Source organism: Ammospiza nelsoni, chromosome 6 (genome assembly GCF_027579445.1).
Source record: "Ammospiza nelsoni isolate bAmmNel1 chromosome 6, bAmmNel1.pri, whole genome shotgun sequence".
NCBI lineage: Eukaryota > Metazoa > Chordata > Aves > Passeriformes > Passerellidae > Ammospiza > Ammospiza nelsoni.
In genome coordinates, this window is record NC_080638.1 from 30,080,038 (window position 1) to 30,098,815 (window position 18,778).

Here is an 18,778-nt window from a genome sequence, read left to right on the forward strand (position 1 = left end):
AGCAAACATATACATCAAGAAAATTCTTACCTACACCTTCACTGAAAGCCATTATCACAATAAGGAACAAAACCCAAAAACACTAATAACATTTGTTATTAGCTTCAATATAAAAACACATAAATCTGAGTATACCTTGAACACATATTCCAGTATCAATTCTTACTTCTTTTTGTAGGCTGCAGTTAAGGGTTATCTTTCAGGAGACATGGTGATCAGCAGAGTCACACTAAAAAGCAGCATGCCAAGTAACCACCATTTTTTCCTAGTAAGGACTCTCAACCAGAATATAACATGGTAGAGGTTCAGCAACACTGCATCTCTCCTGCCCATTTTCTCTCCTCTTCCAGTGGTCATTAGCCAGTTGTTCAGCTAATTACTGTTTGATCTACTACTCAGTGTTGCTGCAATTATGCAAAGTGGAGCTTAGCTTTTAAGAACAATCTCCATTTTATCTACTAAAACACATGAAAACAAAGACTAATCAAGCAAGTACTTTATCCTATATTATTCCACCAGTGAAAAGGAAAGGCTTCTCCAAAAGATGAAGCTCATTAATTAAAGCAACTTTTACACAACTTTTCAAAAGCATCAGCTGGGGAGAAAAATAATCAAGAAAAAATTAAAAATCAGCAATGCTGACTACCTGCCCACTGGGCATTCAGTTGCCTTTGCAGAAAAGTTTTAATGCCCCACCAGTGCCTCCCACTCCTCAATGCTACACAAATTACTCTACTCCTGCCAGCTTTTTGGGAAAGAGTGGTGTCTTAAGAGGCTTTTTTAAAGGCATGGAAATAAAAAACTAAAACATATTTATAGGTACTAGGCTATTTCTTTGATTTCACCAGTTCGTAAGACAGGAACTAATAAAAAAAACCAGGACTACATTCACCTTGGCCACAGCTGCTTTAAAGCAGGTTCACCTTCCATAATTAAACTCACTTACTGAAAGCCAAGTACAATCAGCAAGGTCTTCAGAGTCAAACTTCTCAGCAAAAGCAAAAATGAGGCACTAATTCTTAAATTTCAGTCAAGACATATTCTAAATGTTTATCTGGTATAGATCACTGTCCTAGAAGAAAACTACGACAGAAAGCAGCTTTAGATAATTTGCCCTCCAGGGAAACCTCCATCTCCAACTAAACACTGCCTTAGGCTACAAATAAAAATTTCCAGCCATATTTCTGCCACTGAAAAATACTTTATAATGGAGGGGAAAAGCTTAATAACGCACTTTATGGGAAGGAAAGAAAAAATAATTCAAGTTTACTATACCCCAATTTTCTTCACCTTATCCATTCCACAAGTCATTCCACATACAGAACAGTTCAAACATAAAGGCAACTCAAGTCTGAAGTAACAGTAATTTTATTTCTCTTCCTTTTATTTTCATTCCCAATTTCTCAGCATTTTTACTTCAAGATTCGTGTTTCCAGGACACCAGACAGACTTTCACCCAGCAACAATAACATCTCTATAGCTGCCCTACAGTAATCCCCCTGCAAGCCACCTCTATTTCACTCAAGGCAGAGACTTCCCACCCTAAAATACAGCCTTGCTTTCTCCTAAACTATTTGTGAATTACATATACACACCAAAAGTTAAGCTCCTACAAGTCTAGAAAGGTTTAGCTGGCCTACATCTACTATAAATATTTCAACAGTAAGGTTGAAGAAGTTGATAACCATGAACGCTGCGGATTTTTTTACATGTTGTTCTACAAAGAACAAGCTGCAGTTTAGAAAACCCACACCTATGACTACAGAAAGTGAGCTGCAGGTACATTATGAAATAAGTTCATCCTGTAAAAGTGACAAAAAAATTAAACTTTCCTCAGGAAAATAAAACTCTTAAACTTAGAAAACTTGAGTTAGCTGAATCTCCATGCAACAACCCACATAATTTCATGGCAGATTAAATGAATCATTTAAATAATCCAAGAAGCACAAAGCCATTGAAATAGGCACTGTTTACATTTTTATCTCATCTGTGTCCACTGATCAAATTAACAGAAAAAAGTAACACTGGCAAGATAACAAGAGTGTCTCAATTAGATTAATTATGCCTGATAAATCTTTTCCCATGAGGTGTAAGGCAAGACAGCTGTGACAAGCACGGGCTGCAAACTGATTTGTCCTTATGTCTTAAAACACTATGTGCTATCTTATAAATGAAGCGAGCGATCCTATCTGCTGAGAGCCCATGGCACAAGAGCTGTATTTGCCGGAAAAGAAATGTTGTGCAGGTCCCAACAAGTTTTAGTTAGTCTTCAGCAAAAATCAAAGTTACATGACTAAAAGTATTACCATAGGAGAGGTGTGAACCTAAACCAAGAATCCAGTCTCAGGATGACCTGGACCCTGCACCAAGAGAGCTCTATGACAGCTTGCATCTGCTCTGGCATTACCACGCAGCCTGCTAGACATCACAAGCAATATGATGAAAGATACAAGTAGCAAGGGCAAAACATCTTTTTTTCACTGGTCCATGTAAAAGACTGATTTGCATTTGGACAAAAATATCATTACTGTCTGTTCTCTGCTCCCTGCCACTACTTCATTTCCCTACTCACTGTTACTGAGAATGCCCACTTACATATTTCTCCCATAAGCATTTATTCTGGCATGACTATTACTGACTTAGACACATTAAAATATGGTGCAAAGTGCATCTCTGCATGCAGATCAATCAAACAGTAATTTATAAACTGGAAGCTGACACCAAAACTAAAAAAGGCAGAAAACGACTTTTTCACTCAAAGTCAGACAACCACCACAGTTTGCTTGATGCCTAGCTTCAAGAAATGCAATATAACATGCCACACAAGGCAAAATGCATCAGAAGGATAACTAAAATGATGTGCAACTTCTACCAGTTCAATTTAGACAGAAAAAAGCTTCAAAGAGCAGAGAAATAGATTGATTAGATCTGCAGCTGCATGAAACAAGCTGGCTATAAATTAGTTTACTTCAAACTACACAATGGTAAAAACCCTTTCTGAGAACAGTAATATAGTAAAACATTATTCAAGCTAAGACTCCTCATCCACCTAGGAGTAAAAATAGACATTTCTGAAAATGTACTATCTCAGCTGCTGTAGATTAAGAGCAAGTTAAAAATATCTCCCGAAGTGCTTGATGGTGCCCTGTCTAAACCCAGAAGTGACACTGACTTTTACTCAGCACTAGTGAGATCCCAGCTAAAGGAGCATGCCTAGTTTTAGCCTGCTCAGTGTAACAAAGATGGACTAAAGAAAGTTCAGCAGAGACCACCACGCCATTAGGGGACTGAAGTGCACAAGGAACAAGGACAGGCTGAATTACCTGCACTTGCTACTCTGGAGAAGGCTTGAGGAAACATCTTGCTTTCTGCATCTCATAAGGGGAGTTTTACAGAAAAGACTAAGCTAAAGTCACTATCACTGTAAGTTTCTGAAATTCAATAATCAAGGCCAGGAAAGACTCCTCCATTGCAGAATGTGTAAGAAAACAATTTTGTGGCACATGAAACACTAAAATAAATATCCCTTCCTCAACATTTTTGTTGATAAACACCACTATTGGGGAGGGAAAAAAATTTTAAAATAGAAACACTTAAATGGAATCTCTATTAAAATAATAAGAAAATTTTAAAACCTGCCATAGTCCAAAATAAAAATTAATCACTTTAGGCCTTGCCCTTAACAAATATTTTGCCAAAAACCACCCCAACATTATCACAGTTGAATCTCTTCACCCTGTACTTCTGGACACCATAGATTCAGACATATTCCACAGCACCCAAGATGCTATTTATGAACCTCAGCATCTCCTATTCTGTAGAAATCTGACCCCAGATCCTATGGTAATTTTTTTTAGTTTTTAAAAAATATACTTAGCCACAAGGCTAGAAGAGTATGCTTTCCCCTTCTGCAAAAGAAAGGTCAAAAGACTTAAGAAGAGCCCAATTCATGTCTTGAAACAAAAATAGCAGCTCGTAACAAAATCAGGTCAAATACTGTGAACTTGGAACATGTAAATGTCTTCAGAAGGAGATTCAACTTCCTGGCAATGTCTAATAAGAGAGATCCAAACAGAACATTTACGATCTCATTAAAATCTTTTCCTCTAAAGGCTCCTTCTTTTCTTTAGCATTCTCCAGATAAAAAGATTTACCGTCTCATATCTATCAAAAAGATTAAAGAGAATTCAAGAAAGAATCTGCTTCACTAAGACTGAATTATTTTTTCTCTTTTACAAAATTAGAGATAGGCTTTGGGTTTGGCATAACTCTAAGAATGGATGTTGACTAAAAAGATAAATACAATGAAGATCAGTTTACCATGTCTGAAAGCATCCATTCATAACTTCAGACAACAGTAGCTGCACAATGCATGCAAAGACCAACCCTTCTATAACCATTCAAACACTGCATAAAACCGGTTACTTGCTAGGCACAAAAAAAGTTGAAAAGTACACTTTCTCAAATATTTGTAGAGATAAAGTTGTCAGGAAGTTACAGAAGATGAAATACTGGTTTCACAAGAATTTACAGCAAATCTCTGCACTATCACATCACCAAACTTTATAAATTTGATCTAAATGAGATTCAGGCACATGCTCAAACTTTATCAAGCATCACAGAACATGACACCAAACTGGTATCAATGGTAGGGAAGAGCATTAGATCTAATTCAATATAAAATCATAGTGGTCTAAATAATGAATGTGTAACACAAATAAGTCATGCTGCTACCAGGTAAGTATTTTGATTTTATTAAAGCAAACAGAATGATTTAAGAGATTGATACTTTACATATGACCACTGTACTTTTGACCCAGTATTGGGAGTTCTAAAGTCCTTTTTGTGGCATCACTGAACCAGTGTTCTAACTTAATAACCTAAAATTTGGATATACACTATTACATACTCTTCACACCAACTCCCATGGCTTTGTATGCCAGTGCTCTTTTCTCCTTTTACTAAGATGGAACTTAAATACATTTTGTGTTGCAGCACTTCTTCAGCCTAGTGTTGATTCATGCTGAATGCCTGAACAAGGGTCAGCCTGACAGATACTATCATCTAAATTGAAAAATCATCACAGCAGCCCCAAAAAGAAGTAATCCTAAAAGATCTGTGAACCACTGTCATCTAGTATTAGGCCATGCCAATAGTTAGTGCAAGTGAAGAAACCAAGTATTCTCCTCAGCTCTAGAAGGAAAGAGGGATCATAGAGCTCTAATCTCAGGAATAATGGAATGGAAGCAAGAGCTCACTGAGCCCAGCCTGCACATTGCACAGCAGCTGCCGAGATCCCAGGGGCAGAAAGAGGAGTCTGGCCCTGCTACTGCTACCCACAGCACCACTGCCACAGACAACCAAGTCAACATGCAGCTTATTCAAAGACTTCCCCTTCTAGAGATGGATATAAACACTCAGTTGTGCATCTTACAACAGGAGAAATCTCAAATTGCAGCCTATCTTCTAATCAATCTTGAGTGCAAAAATAAGTCACGACAAAATTCTGCTTTACCTGCAGCCTTACTGTCCAACAATCAACAGCATTACAACTGCATAAGATTCTAACTTCGTAAGTCAGGATGTCCTTTGCAGATCCTCCTGTCTCACACCACCTGTCCAGCAAGATCCAAAACAATTAGCCTCTGCATCCCCTGTCTAGGTACAGAATGAACCTGCTTAACTTCTCAAATAGAACAAAAAAAAAAAAAATTGAAGGAAAAAAATGTTTACACTTTGGTCAGACAAACAAGAGCAAGACAAGAGCAACCACCTTTCACACTCACCCCACCACCTCCTTTCAACTAAGACTTACAGGCACTTGCCAGTAAGCACAGGCAGTCAGAAAGAAGCCAAAAGATTCTCTTAAGAGTGAATTTGGAGGGCAGGATCCCATTTGTGTTCATCCTCCTCTGACATTCACAGAATTTTGCAGGTTGATCCTGAAAACACATACATCTCTGTAGCACAATGAAAAGATTCTTCTTGAGGAAGATAAAAAAAAAAAGCTAGAAAAAGTTAGAAAAAGCTTTTGCTAACCAGTATTTCAATTTTCAACAGTAACACTGTGGGAGAAGTAGAGGGGCGTGGTATTTCAAAATTCTTCAGGGGGAAAAAGTCATTTCCTGATACAAAGTGATTTCATTTACAAAAAAACCCACAAAAGCTGCTCACACAGCAGTAGCACTAACCATACTGGAGGGAAAGAAAGAAAGATCTCATTAGACATCTAGCTACAGAAACCACTGAGCAACCTAAACACAGACCCCACTACAGGCTCCCACCACATTTTATCTTCTGCACATTTTCCAGAAGGAAGACTGGACAGAAATCTATACAGAACAAGCAATTACATGAACTAACAAGGTCTTGGTACCTTCAAATCTCTCTCATATTTGATATATACAAACACACACTTCAGCTGAAATTCCTCCCATGAAATTGTATTCATCACACAGTCTTCTCTGGCAGCTTAGAACATCCTGTGTGCTACAGCTCTCACCACTGCTGGGACTCAATCTCACCCACTCATTAGTCTGTCTTTACAAGACCTTTGGACACTTCAAGACCTCATAAGGGAATAAACCAAAGCCCAGCAAGTCCAAAATATTTAGGAAGTTGGGGAGAAGAAACAAGTGTTTAGGAAAAAAGCAAACTGGAAGGAACACAGAGCATGACCACCCCAGCTGGTTTCCATAGCAAACCAAGAACTCTGAGAGCAACCCTGCCTCAAACCTGTTACAGGAAATGCAGAACACAACAACTGCAACCTCAGCAGTGACTGCCATGCAGCACAGATACCTGAGCTAGTGCTGAGCTGAACAACACTACCCATGCATTTGCTAGAACTAGAGAAAAGCTAAAATGACAAGTGACAATACAAGGCGTGTTGGTTGACTCTCACAGGGTGCAGTGTCAACAAAGACACTCTCTGAAGTACAGCCAGGCAGTACTTCACATGTAACTTTTGAACACAATTTTTTCTGGAGATATCTTGAGAGCCTACACCAGATAGTAATCCAGATTTACAGGAATGCTTTAAAATACATTTTAATGGCCTTAGATTTGACAGTTTCTAAGCATTGCACGCATTCTGTTTGATTCCTCTTGCAGTTTTATGCACCTTCTCATTCTCTATTGCTACAGGTCAAGATGCAGAAGAGCTCACTAAAACAGGGATATCTAGGAGGCAATTAAAATCCAAGGCAATCTATTTCAGTATTACTCTAATTTGCAGCATGCCAGGTACTATGCTTGTACCACTGATCTTCTGACCTTTGAGCTAAAACTGTTGGACTAATGGCAGAACCAGAAAGGCGACAGCCACATTAGCCCAACACTTCCTCTTCCTAGGCTTGAAGAGGAAGGCTCACATGCAGTGCTACACTCCTGCCATTAAATGCTGTACACATGCAGCTACAAGCTCAGCAGAGCATTGCACTGTGCCATGTAGGCACTGAGAGCTACAGCTATTATAATAAATAAAATAAATCCAGGGCACAGGTCCGAGCATCAATCCATAACTAACATGGTTTTGTTCAAGCTTACTGAGGGGCCAGGGCCTGTTCCCAGCAAACAGCAGGAGTTTGAGCTGAGCAGAGGCACTCTTGGGAGCAAAAACCAGGCTGCAGACAAGTGCAGATGTAGTCCCTGCCTTCCTTTGAGCTGGCCCAAGTCTCCAGCACAGCTTTACACTAGTTATAAATAAATTTGTCCATAGTAGGATGAAATCTAAAGCCCAAAGCAGTTTCTGCTCTGAACACTACTAGAGATTTCCCATGTGTGTTAAAACACCTTGTTCAAGGGCACCTGCATTTCCTTACTTCACAAAGTCAGTGAGGTAAACTAATGAAGGAATACAAGGCACTGACATTACAGTAATGTCACATCAAAATGCAATCTCAGTAGTATCTCTCATTACAAATAGAGTGCACGCAATGCAGAGCAGCACCACATTAGTTATCTAGATGATTCTGTATTTTGCCTAAGATGTTCAATTAGGTCTTTGGCCTCTTCCAGTCCATGCAAGCACAGACACAGGTACAAAATACTTATGTATTGTCAATATTGTAATTATACTGCTTGATTCATTTCCCCTTTATTATAAATCAAGACAAGTAGAATAATCTAAAACTAAGTGAGGAGGAGGAGTGAGATATAAAGAAATTAAACTTCATCCCAGAAGTAACTGCTGCTGCCACTAGTACAAACCATTTACAAAGCCTTCCCCACAAAAATCCCTTCTTTCCTAGATGCAAAAAAGGAGCAGATCAGATGATATTAACTTTACCAGAAGCAACAGCTTCTTCCTCACATGTAATCATGAGATTGGACAAGTCACTTGTGTTCACCAGACAAGCAAAGGCCCTGATAAGAGAGTATGCTCAAAGTTGTATATTGCTGTTAAACCAGCCCTTCCCCTTGCAGCCAAGTCTCTGACTATCCAGTGTCTGATGACCCATTCCCAAGGGACAGCTACACCTGTAAGCCCTTCTCAATTACCTTTCTCGTGGGGCAGAGTCAAGCAACTTTTTGGTACAACCATTCAGTGAGATAATGACAATAGCTTAATTTCAGAAGTAGTTTCATTAACACTGCATATGTTCATCTTATTGACATTCAGCACTAATTAACATCATTATAAACTGAACAGCAGTGGCACTTCAATAGCATCCTGAGTCTGGCTGAAAATTTTGAGCACAGGGATAATAAAACACACTGACTTGCAACCCAGGGTGCCAGTATTTAAGCACCTAACCTGCTTGAAGCTGCAATGTATTTCAAGAGCTTTTGGCATCTCAGCTAAGTACCAAGGTGATAACAAAGAGAGGTTACAGCAAGCAAGATATCTACTGCTATTAACATTTTTAAACCAACAGAACAGTCACTCAGCACTAACACTGGATTCAAAACAAAAAAACACCACCACCTTCAGAAAGAATTTTTCTACCTGGCAAAACAACCTTAAACATCTAACACAAAGAGGTCTTTGCACCTCCATCAGCAACAGGAAAATACTGTAATGCAGAAACCAACCACTACTTAGGGGTATTTTGCATTATACTACATATACCATTACTTCATTTTCAAAAGTAGTATTAAACACTAACAATAAATTACTTTACTTGCAAGCACATGACACCCACATACTGCTGCAGAGTTTTTACTGAAACCTGTAAAATGCCACTGAAATAGACATCACCATTTCACAAGTCCTCTTCTTTCCCCATGTAAAAATGTGAACATGAAAAACCACGTAAGCTGGTACAACATCTACACAATCCTCATCTAAGTTCTCTGTTACAAGGAATAAAGTTCTAATTTCTAGCTACGTTTCAAAAAAGCATTAATTTAGTTCTGTTTTCTGACAACACCTGGAAAAATAAGCTAAGCATTCTGGAGGAAAGCAGGATTCAAATTCAAAATAGTCAGAATTTTAAGCATTAAGCTTCATTTTTATCGAGTTGTGCTGATTCTTCTCCCACCTCCCTTCAAACATATCTTTAACTCTTCCCTCACTTTTAAAGCTAGAAAATGAGACATCTCTGGACCCTTCTTTTATAAACCATAACACTTAGGAAGAGGAGAGAAGAAGGGAGAGGCAGAAACAGATTATATGATTCACATGTTCATATAGTTTTAGCTACAATATTTAAACACACATCAAAAAATTGCTTTCATCAGTACTGTTCTCTACCAAAAACCATTACCCATGCTAACTCTGGATGCTTCTGAATTGCTTTTATCCTCTACAGCATCCCTGGTGTTCACAACACTACCTTCCAATATGTTCCAAACATGTAAGTGATCAAAACATTACTTGATTTTACATCTGTCCACTAGATCTTCTACAATTACTTCACGTTTGGCTCTTGTTAAATCTAATTACTTCTTCCTATTACTCGTAACTGGAAGATTAAATGAGGATTTTATCTAAGAATTCCTACAACTGTTCCTTAATTTTAGTACTTGTATCAATTTGTGAGGTCTGTCTATTTAGCCCTAAGTCCCTTAAGGCCATGCTTCAGTAACACAAAGACAGCTGTCACCTAAAGTTAGACTGCACCATAGTTGGGAATATTTGATCACTACTATCAATTGTTTTGTGGTGTTTTGTTTTTTTTTTTAAGCAAAGTGCAGGTTTACAAAAAATAAGGAACAGTTAAGCTCTATTCCCTCACCCAGTACTTCAGTCATTTTTTTGTCTCTGAGCACCCTGTGCTTCTACAAGAGGCAATGTTTACCTTTCCTATAATTATTTTTCACATAGCCAGCTCCACACAATTGCAATTAAATGAATTAAAATAACTGCTTCCCCCAACCCCTATTTTCAGAACCAATGCATTCTATGTCTCAGTTAAAAAGCACATTCACAATATGTACCCTCTTGCCCTTGGCAGGCATAAAGCTGTTGGTAGTCTGAGGCAAGTCATTACACTCAACCTGCACAAACAAAAAGATACATCAACAACACAAAAATGGAAAACCTCAATTCAGTTGCTCAGGTATGTAAAGTACCAATCTATATACTAAAAAATATATTTAATGATGTCAGCAATCAGTAGATAATGACTAAATTCTGTTAAAACAACAATGAGCACTCTTCGCAACATTTAATAACTGCTTATTATCACACCTTTGTTTTACAGGAGACGTGCTTTAAATTACCAACAAATTCAAAAGTCTTTACTGCATCAACACTACATATACATGTGATTAAATCTAGAACACAGAGTACATGACTGCATGTTCACACCCAACCCCAAAACTGTTGTCTGGAGACAGAATAATCTGTCCCTATTCTGAAATGTTATCTAGCATATTAATAAACCTTGAATTTCCAGCTAAAAATAAAAGTACAACAGTACAGGATTAAAAAAGAAGTCCTGATGATTTCATTTTAGCACATGATAAAAAAGCCTGTGAAGTTCTGCAGATATTCTGGCTTTACCTAGATATGGAGGTAATTGTATAATAAGGCAAAAATTAACTTAAGGTTCTCAAACTATTCCACAGTGCATCACAGTTCAAATAGTTGCAGGTAGTTCTCCACACCACCACAAACACTCATGTCACTGTACAGGCAAGCACTAAAAACCCACAGATCTGAATTTTTTAAAAAGCCTTTTCAATTTGAAATGGATGGCATGTTTTAAGATGATACTAGCATTTTCCTCTTGTTTATATTAACAGAGGCATCCTAGCAAAGAATCTCCTACCACCTCTGTATGGCAGTAAAACAAACAGTACTAGATTTGGGAATTCCCAGAGCTATGCTGAGTACGAGTCAATGACTACACTGCAAGACAACGCAGAAGTCAGGGAGGGGGAGGAAGGTTAAACAAAACTAGAACTGACTTTTTGTCAATAGCTCCCTCTTCAAAGACTGCAAAAGGAAGGCAAAAGAAGGGAAAGAGTCAAGGGGAAACAAAACATTCAAGAAAGGATAAACTATGTTAACAGCTTTTACAGAATTATCTTCTTTTGTCCTCATTTTTAAATGTTTTCTCCAGCAAAAACTGTGGGAAAGCATCGTGGTTCACTCTTTCTTCCAGCTGCTGTATGATCAATACAATGCAGACTATTGAACTATTTTATTCTGATTCATACAACAAGCTGTTAAATACATTTGCAAAGTAGATTATCAGTGCCAGTATCACGTCATTCATGAAGATATATTTACTTTCAAGGCATGAAAGTGCCATAACTTTCTTCTGCACAATTATGCAGTTCTTTAGCACAGACTGCAAGCATAAAATCCTATTTCAGCCCTAACAATTTGAAAAGAAAAATACCCCTAGAAATTTCAACTGCATCCAGCAGAAGGAGGGAAGGCCTTCCAGGATTTATTTGTTGAGGTCAAGTAGTGTCTTCTATTTCATACATGCAAAAATATTCCAAAAATAGTATCAGACATTTTAGCTTTTATAAATTTTTTAAAATATAAATTGGCAATTCAGAAAGTGAGGAGAGAAGCCTTGTGCACAAAAACCAAATGAGATCTTTAAACAGTTCAGAGATAAGAACTGTAATGACTTTTACATAGCACTAACACGTTTAAGCCCGCGGTCTGAGTTTCATCACCCATTGTCTTCTTTAATTTTTAAACATGCAGACAAAGTTATGTTACACTTCAGAAATGCAAAAAAGAAAAAACTAAAATCTGATCACTGCCAGTTTCTTCAGCAAGAGCAAATTTGTGCTGTGGCCCTGCCAAAAGGCAAATGTTCAAGACGTGTATGTTTCTGCTTACATGAGTCTCTTGAGGAAAAATAAATAATTAAGTTTGCACACAACCCACTGCCCCCTTGCGTGCCCAGAGATAAAGGAAAGGGAGTTTCCTGTCCCAGGTTTGCAACCTGAGAGCCACTAGCAGTGCTGCTGCTGCCCCTGCAAGAGACAAAATGGGCTGGCCACCAAAGGAAAAGTGTCTCACATTACTTCAAAAAAGGAAAACCATCCTTATAGCAAGCTTTTTTTTTTTTTTTGAGCTGTACCTACAATAGCACTTCCACCAGCAGTGCCCTCTGAGGAGCCCTGCAGCCAGCATCAGCTAGCAGCCAGCAGAGTTTAACCCAGGAGTCCAACCTCCACCGGCGCAGGGCTGGCTGCCACAGTGCTTCCAGGGGCTCATGGCTTTGTCTGTCAAGCTTTAAAAGTCTCCAATGATGGACATTCACCAGTCACTCTGGGGTGGTCTGTTAAATGCTTTGTCACCCTCAGAAGGATTTATTTTAATTTTTATAGGTTTTCTGACATCCATAAACCAGAACTCTCCTGGAGGAAACTAAGCTAAAAATCCCTGCCCAGAAGTTCACCAAATGTGACCCAACCCTTAATGGTCACAGAGGTCCAAGCCAACAAACCACATCTGTGTAGGCAACATCCAATTCAGGAGACCAGACCAAATTCTGTCTGAAGTAAAATTGGCCAAATGCAAAAAGTTTTGATCTGGGAGACTATAGGTCCCCATCTTCAGCCAGAGCCCCATGTCTACTGTGCCAAATTATGCGCTATAGTAAGACCAAGTGACAAAACCATGTATATAAAACAGTAATTTTGAAATCAAATTAAAGTACTCTTTTAAACAGAAAGAAAGGGAAAAAAAATGTTTCAAACCAGGAAATAATCTCTCCCATAAACACCAATCAACACAGATCTGCACAAAATACTTCCAGCGACAGTGTGAATTCATTTTGAGTCAGCAAGTAAGACTAGTACCTTATAAAAACAAAACTGCAACCATTTGAAAAAGTTCTAAGAACAATGTAAAAATTTTCTTGGGGCTAAGCTGTGGTGCTTAGTTGCTGGCTGGGGTTAAACCACAACAGTAACCTTTGGTCAAATATACAAATACATGTATTAAAAGTGTCTGTTAGTCGTCAGAAAGAGCTGTCCGTAGGACCGCCAACACGAAAACCCAAGATATGAACCAAAGCTGCTGATGTGAACAACTGGCATACAGAAAGCTCTGCCACCACAGCAGTCATTTTACAGATATTATCTGACACTCTTAAAAAAAGGTCTGTATTAATCCCATTTCACATCAGCATACAATAAGCCTGTCATTATTTATTCAAAAATCAAAAGACAATTGATTTAGTGCTGTAAAATGCATCATGACTCGAGAAACTCTGAGAACAGAGCCATGCTACAAAAGCAGCCCTTGGCACCTCCTGGAACCTCTCTATCCACTGCACAGAGAAGACAGCAAAGCAGGCTACACACAGCAAAGGAAGATGCTTAGGTATTTCCTCCACCCAGAAAAGCAAATATTAAAATCCATAAAATAATCCAGGCAAGCACATTAAACATAAATAAGTCTCACAGGCAGATCTAACAGGCAACTTTTCTCCAAGTTATATTCAACTTCTGATCCATACCTTCTACCAGCCTGGAAGAAGAACTTGTTCCCCAATGATTTTGGCTAGTTGAGATTTTTTAATCCACTATAACATCACAAGTTAGGGAAAACACGATTGTTTTAGGGTTAACTCAAGAAGCTTTCACTAAATGAAGAGTCCATGTTAAAGCACAAGTTCAAAGTTAACATCTCACAGCTGCATTAATAAAGTAAAAACCAGTCTCTGAGGTTTATGTGAGTATTTTGAGGTACAAATCCTGTGACCTCAAAAGGTAAATAAAAAACACAAAATTTAAACACCTCCAAAGCTATTTGAGCACTGAAGGTAAACCATAGGGATTAATGAAGAACAATCCAACTTTAAACCAACTATATAATACATGCCAGTAGCTTCTCCAAGTTTTGAAAACTTATAAAATAAAACTTGGTCATCAAAAATCATTCCACTAATCTCTGCAATCCACCTCAAGAAAGCATTCTTCCCATTCTACAGAGTCTAAAACCAGAAGTAAAAGAATATTAAAACATCAACTAAAAATTCAAAGTGCCTCTCAGGCCTAGGCAAGAACCACTAGCGCCAGTAACATCTCCTCCTTCTCTAGGATACATTTTCAGAAAAGTTTTCTACACAGCCATGCATTTTCAGGAACTTGATTTCTCTTGGAAAGATGGATGTCTTGAGACATCCATCCACTGTGCAGGGAACAAGAGCTATGACTACTGCACTGCAGCATCCAGCAGGAGCTTTGCAGGAATCCACTCCACTTACAGACTCAGACCCTTGAAAGAACCATGACAAATACTTGGTTAGCAATCATACAATTCAACAGCTACCAAGATTATGAAGTGTTCTGTCTCTGCATTCAAAAGAAGTGCTCTTTAAAACATGCTTCCATAAAGACAACAAAGACATGTAAATGCTCAGCCTCACTTAACATAAAAGACATGTGACAGACTCTAAATCAAATAACTCACTCAGTAAACTGTGCCACAGAATCCAAAATTAAAGAGACTGAGACAATGACAGAATTTAGCTTTACATATGCACAAAACAGACATCTAAAACCATTTTATCTGCTGATTCATATTCAAAAACACAGTTACAGTCTCTGCAACTCCTAACGGGTTTCCCAAAGTTCACAGTGCAAAACAACTATCAAAACTAACACCAAAACTGCTACAGACTGTGTTAGTCTTGGGCTGCCAGCTGCATAAGAATTTAAAATAAAAAATTATTGTCATTCAGCCTCACTAATGACCATAATTTGTAGGTTTACAATCGAGCCTTAAGTTCATCCTTGCTGGTAATGCTGCACCCCCCAAAAACACTGATTGCCTTTCATGAGAGAATATCTCAAGTCTCATAGAGCCATCAAATCCCACTCTATAAACCTCCAGCTTGAGAGTCCTCATTCAAATACTACACTGAACTCTTGTGAAATATGAAGCTTATGATTATTTAAAAGCTGCAATTTAGGAGAGATATACTTGAAATCAAGTCACTGAAGTCAAATCTCCCTGGAAACATAAAAAACAGAACAATGTAACTTTTTAACTTTTTTCACTCACAGAAAGATACTGAACATATGATTAATTTTCCATGCAAAATCAACAAAACCCTCACCTAACAGTTCTTAAAATTATGTATTTACACTGATAAAAAAATAACTGCACTTACTATTGCTGCACTCCTGTCATAACTTACTAACAAGTTAAAGAAGTGGCTTTCAGAATAAATGAATATATCAAAAATCTAAAATACAGATAAAGAAGTAAACAGAGGAAATATATAAAAAAATAAGATAACTAAATAATGTCTTATTGACTTTTTAAATATTTAAATTAAGGAGCTGGGAAGAAATAACAGGAATCTGCCTGAAGCCAAGAAAGCCACGGAAACAACAGATCAAAATTCTTTGCCAAACAACCAACACTCAGGGTCAATGAGAATAAATTTCAACCTCTGAACACATCAGCATTAGGGAAACCAACTTGTGTGACTGAAATTTTGATGAAGGCAGAAGCTCTGCTTCCTTACCCCAGTAGGGCATCCTGGATTTCTAACCAGTCGCAGTAAGAACTCAATAGCTTGCAGCAAACCTCTTGCTGAAGGGATTAAACTACTGATATGGAGAAAACTGTTCCTTTTTCTTCTCTACAATAGACATGCTATAGGACAAAACAGAGGAATAGAAAAGAAATTCAGCTGGGCCTCAACCCATTGTCTTACTAGCCTACCTCACATTTTCCCTACGTATTTCTAAAATGATCCTCATGATCCTACTGAAGTTTAAAATAACCAGTTGGAATAATCTGTTTTTAAGTTTTGTTCTCCTACCTTAGAAATAAAAAAATGCCTCCATAGTAGCAAAACTAATAGTTCTGAAATCAACATTTTAAAGGATCTATTTGAGACAGATTTACAAAGCTGAGAAGACAATAAGAGCTACACAAGAACAAAATTATCTCAAAGTGCCAGCAGAATGCTATAAGCATGATGGAAAAAAAAGCACTCCTTGAAAAGCTGCAGAAGGGAGAAGAGGCCACATTTGAACACAGTTTTTAAAACAACAGCTACCCAAAAGTTAACACCAAACCTTAAAATAACATTTCAGATAAACATGAGAAGGTGGGAGAAAAAAAAGCTCTTCAAGCCTAGAGCCAATGATGCACAACAACAAAACCTTTTATTATATAAAAAATAGATCATTAATTGCATGTCCTCACACTAAGTCTTCACTCCTGGCTGCAGCTCCACCCTTTCACAGGTCTGTGTCAGTGCCTGCCTCTACACCTGCTAGCCTTTTTCATCAAGCAAATTTTTGCAGCCCTACAATAGTCAGAGCTGACATCCCATTTTGCTTCTGACTTCATGATCTAAGAGGTTTTATGAACCACAACTGAGAGCTAAGTACACCTATCCCAAACAGCAGTGATGAAACTAAGCATTTTATTAGCATCAGTAAAACCTTCTTAATGCAATGTTGAGCAACTAAGTGCACATCCTTTAATCAACTGGCCATAAATAAACACTTTAAATGGCAAAAAAAATCTTCTGTCCCTAGCTTCCTATCAGCAAAATGAGACACAGCACACACACAAAACATTCAGCCAAGAAAATTCTCTTTTTAGCTTTACCTAAATAGAACCTATGGGGTTGGTTTTTTTTGAAATTAAGAAAAAATTATTGTTAAGTTCCCACACTGTTTCTACATTAATAACTGGTATGGCATCTGATGGCCTAAGGCATAAAAGCCTTGACATTGAAACACAACTTAAGAGATCTCTGCGATTACAATTGCCACAAACTTCTACCTTAATACTTTCACATCTCTCCCACCACTTCAGCTGAAAGGGAATGGAGTCTAGCCCAGCAATGCATTCCAAATAAATAAGAACCAAACTCTCCACCTGAGAGAACACCTATACTTGCTACCCAGTTAGTACTTGCAGCAAAACCTCTCTTCCCTTTTACAAAACTGGTTCATGCCTTAATTGAAAGGAAACAAGCGCTTCATTCCCATAGTTTGAAAAATAAATAAAAACAATCAATCAAAATCCCATCATGAAAGGGCTGCTTTCTAAAGAAAACACCCATCTTCCTTCATCCATACAGATCTGGAACCTAATGAAACCCGACACCTTTACTCCGAAGACAAATTTGCATTGTATTATCAACTAGGGCTCCGTGCTCACAGATGCACTTCATTCAGCATGCAGTAACGGGTTCATTAAAGCAGCATCACTCAAATTTTTTAAATCGATTTTGCAGGTAAAATTTTTGAAACACGATTTGGAAAGCAATATTATCCAAAAAAATGCCGCTGTTTTATTCTATAGGTTAAAACGTGCCTCCTCAAACTAAAACATAGAGATGTTGTGGCCAAGGTTATACAAGGAGATCTTCATTAAGTTGAGCTATTCCCATTTTGTGTCGCTGCTTTACCAGACATGAATGAGTGCATTCCTCATTACATGAGCTGAAGCTGCATCACAGATATCCAGTACAAACAACACAGTTATTTTTAAATATAGCATAAGAACGTTAACATCAGGACTTCATGCAATATAAAAGAGGGAACGTGCAAACAAACTCGACTTAGAAAGGTAATCGTTCACCTTCGCATCTACCTTTCCTTGCTTCTCCACCTCCTTCCCCTTAAGATCCAGTTTAAGGCATTCCCTGTTTTCCCACTTTTCCAGGCTCCCAGTGAAGAAATCAACCATCCGCAAACATTTTGTTCCTCCACCCCGCCTCCTCGTGAGCAGAGCATTCAGAACATCCCCACTGGCACTGCCCCCACATCACCTAATTGTTATCATTACTGCGGTCTCAGCACCGGCTCGGAACAAAACCGGTCCCACTACACCCTCGCTGGCTATAAAAAGTAAAGAAGGGGAAAAAAAAAATAAAAGAGGTTTAAGCGCAACTTACGGGGGCGAACAAGAGGCGAGTTATCTAGCGAGCCGTGGGGGCGAGCGGCGTGTGCCGCTCGGGGCCGCGGGGGAGCGCGTCCCCCGCCGCAGGGCGCCCTCGGCGCGGCCGCCTCCGCACGGACGGGCAGCGCGGGAGCCGCCGCCTCGGAGCGCAGCGGGCCGGGCCGCCGCCGCTCACCGCCGCCTCCGGCCGCGCCGCTCCCGCTCGGGGCTGCCTTTCCTGCGGAATAAAAAAACACAAATCCGGAACCTAGCACCCGGCACGGCTCGCTGCAGGGGGACCACCGCCGACCCGCCCCGGAGCTGCCGGCACGGCGGGCTCACACCGCCCCGGGGGCGCTCGGGGCAAGCGCCCCCCGCCCGGCTCTGGGCGCTGCGGCGGGCGCCAGCTCAGAAGGCCACTTTCACCCGGAGCCCGCTGCCCTCGCCCCCGTTAACCCTGTCGGGCAGGGGGCCGCGCAACCCCGGGGCTGGGGG

At 39.2% G+C, this 18,778-nt stretch overlaps 1 protein-coding gene across 5 annotated transcripts in view; it reads right to left on the minus strand.

Moving 5' to 3' along the window:
* The window catches only part of SIPA1L1 (signal induced proliferation associated 1 like 1), a 198,319-nt gene extending 179,844 nt beyond the window's left edge, over nucleotides 1–18,475 (minus strand). For 2 of the 5 annotated variants that reach the window (XM_059473875.1, XM_059473873.1), the window contains exon 1: nucleotides 18,300–18,475. The gene's annotated coding sequence lies outside the window, so the exon portion shown is untranslated. The remainder of the gene's footprint in view (nucleotides 1–18,299) is intronic. The other 3 variants (XM_059473874.1, XM_059473872.1, XM_059473876.1) reach the window with 2 other exon arrangements.
* Nucleotides 18,476–18,778: the final 303 nt, after the last annotated feature.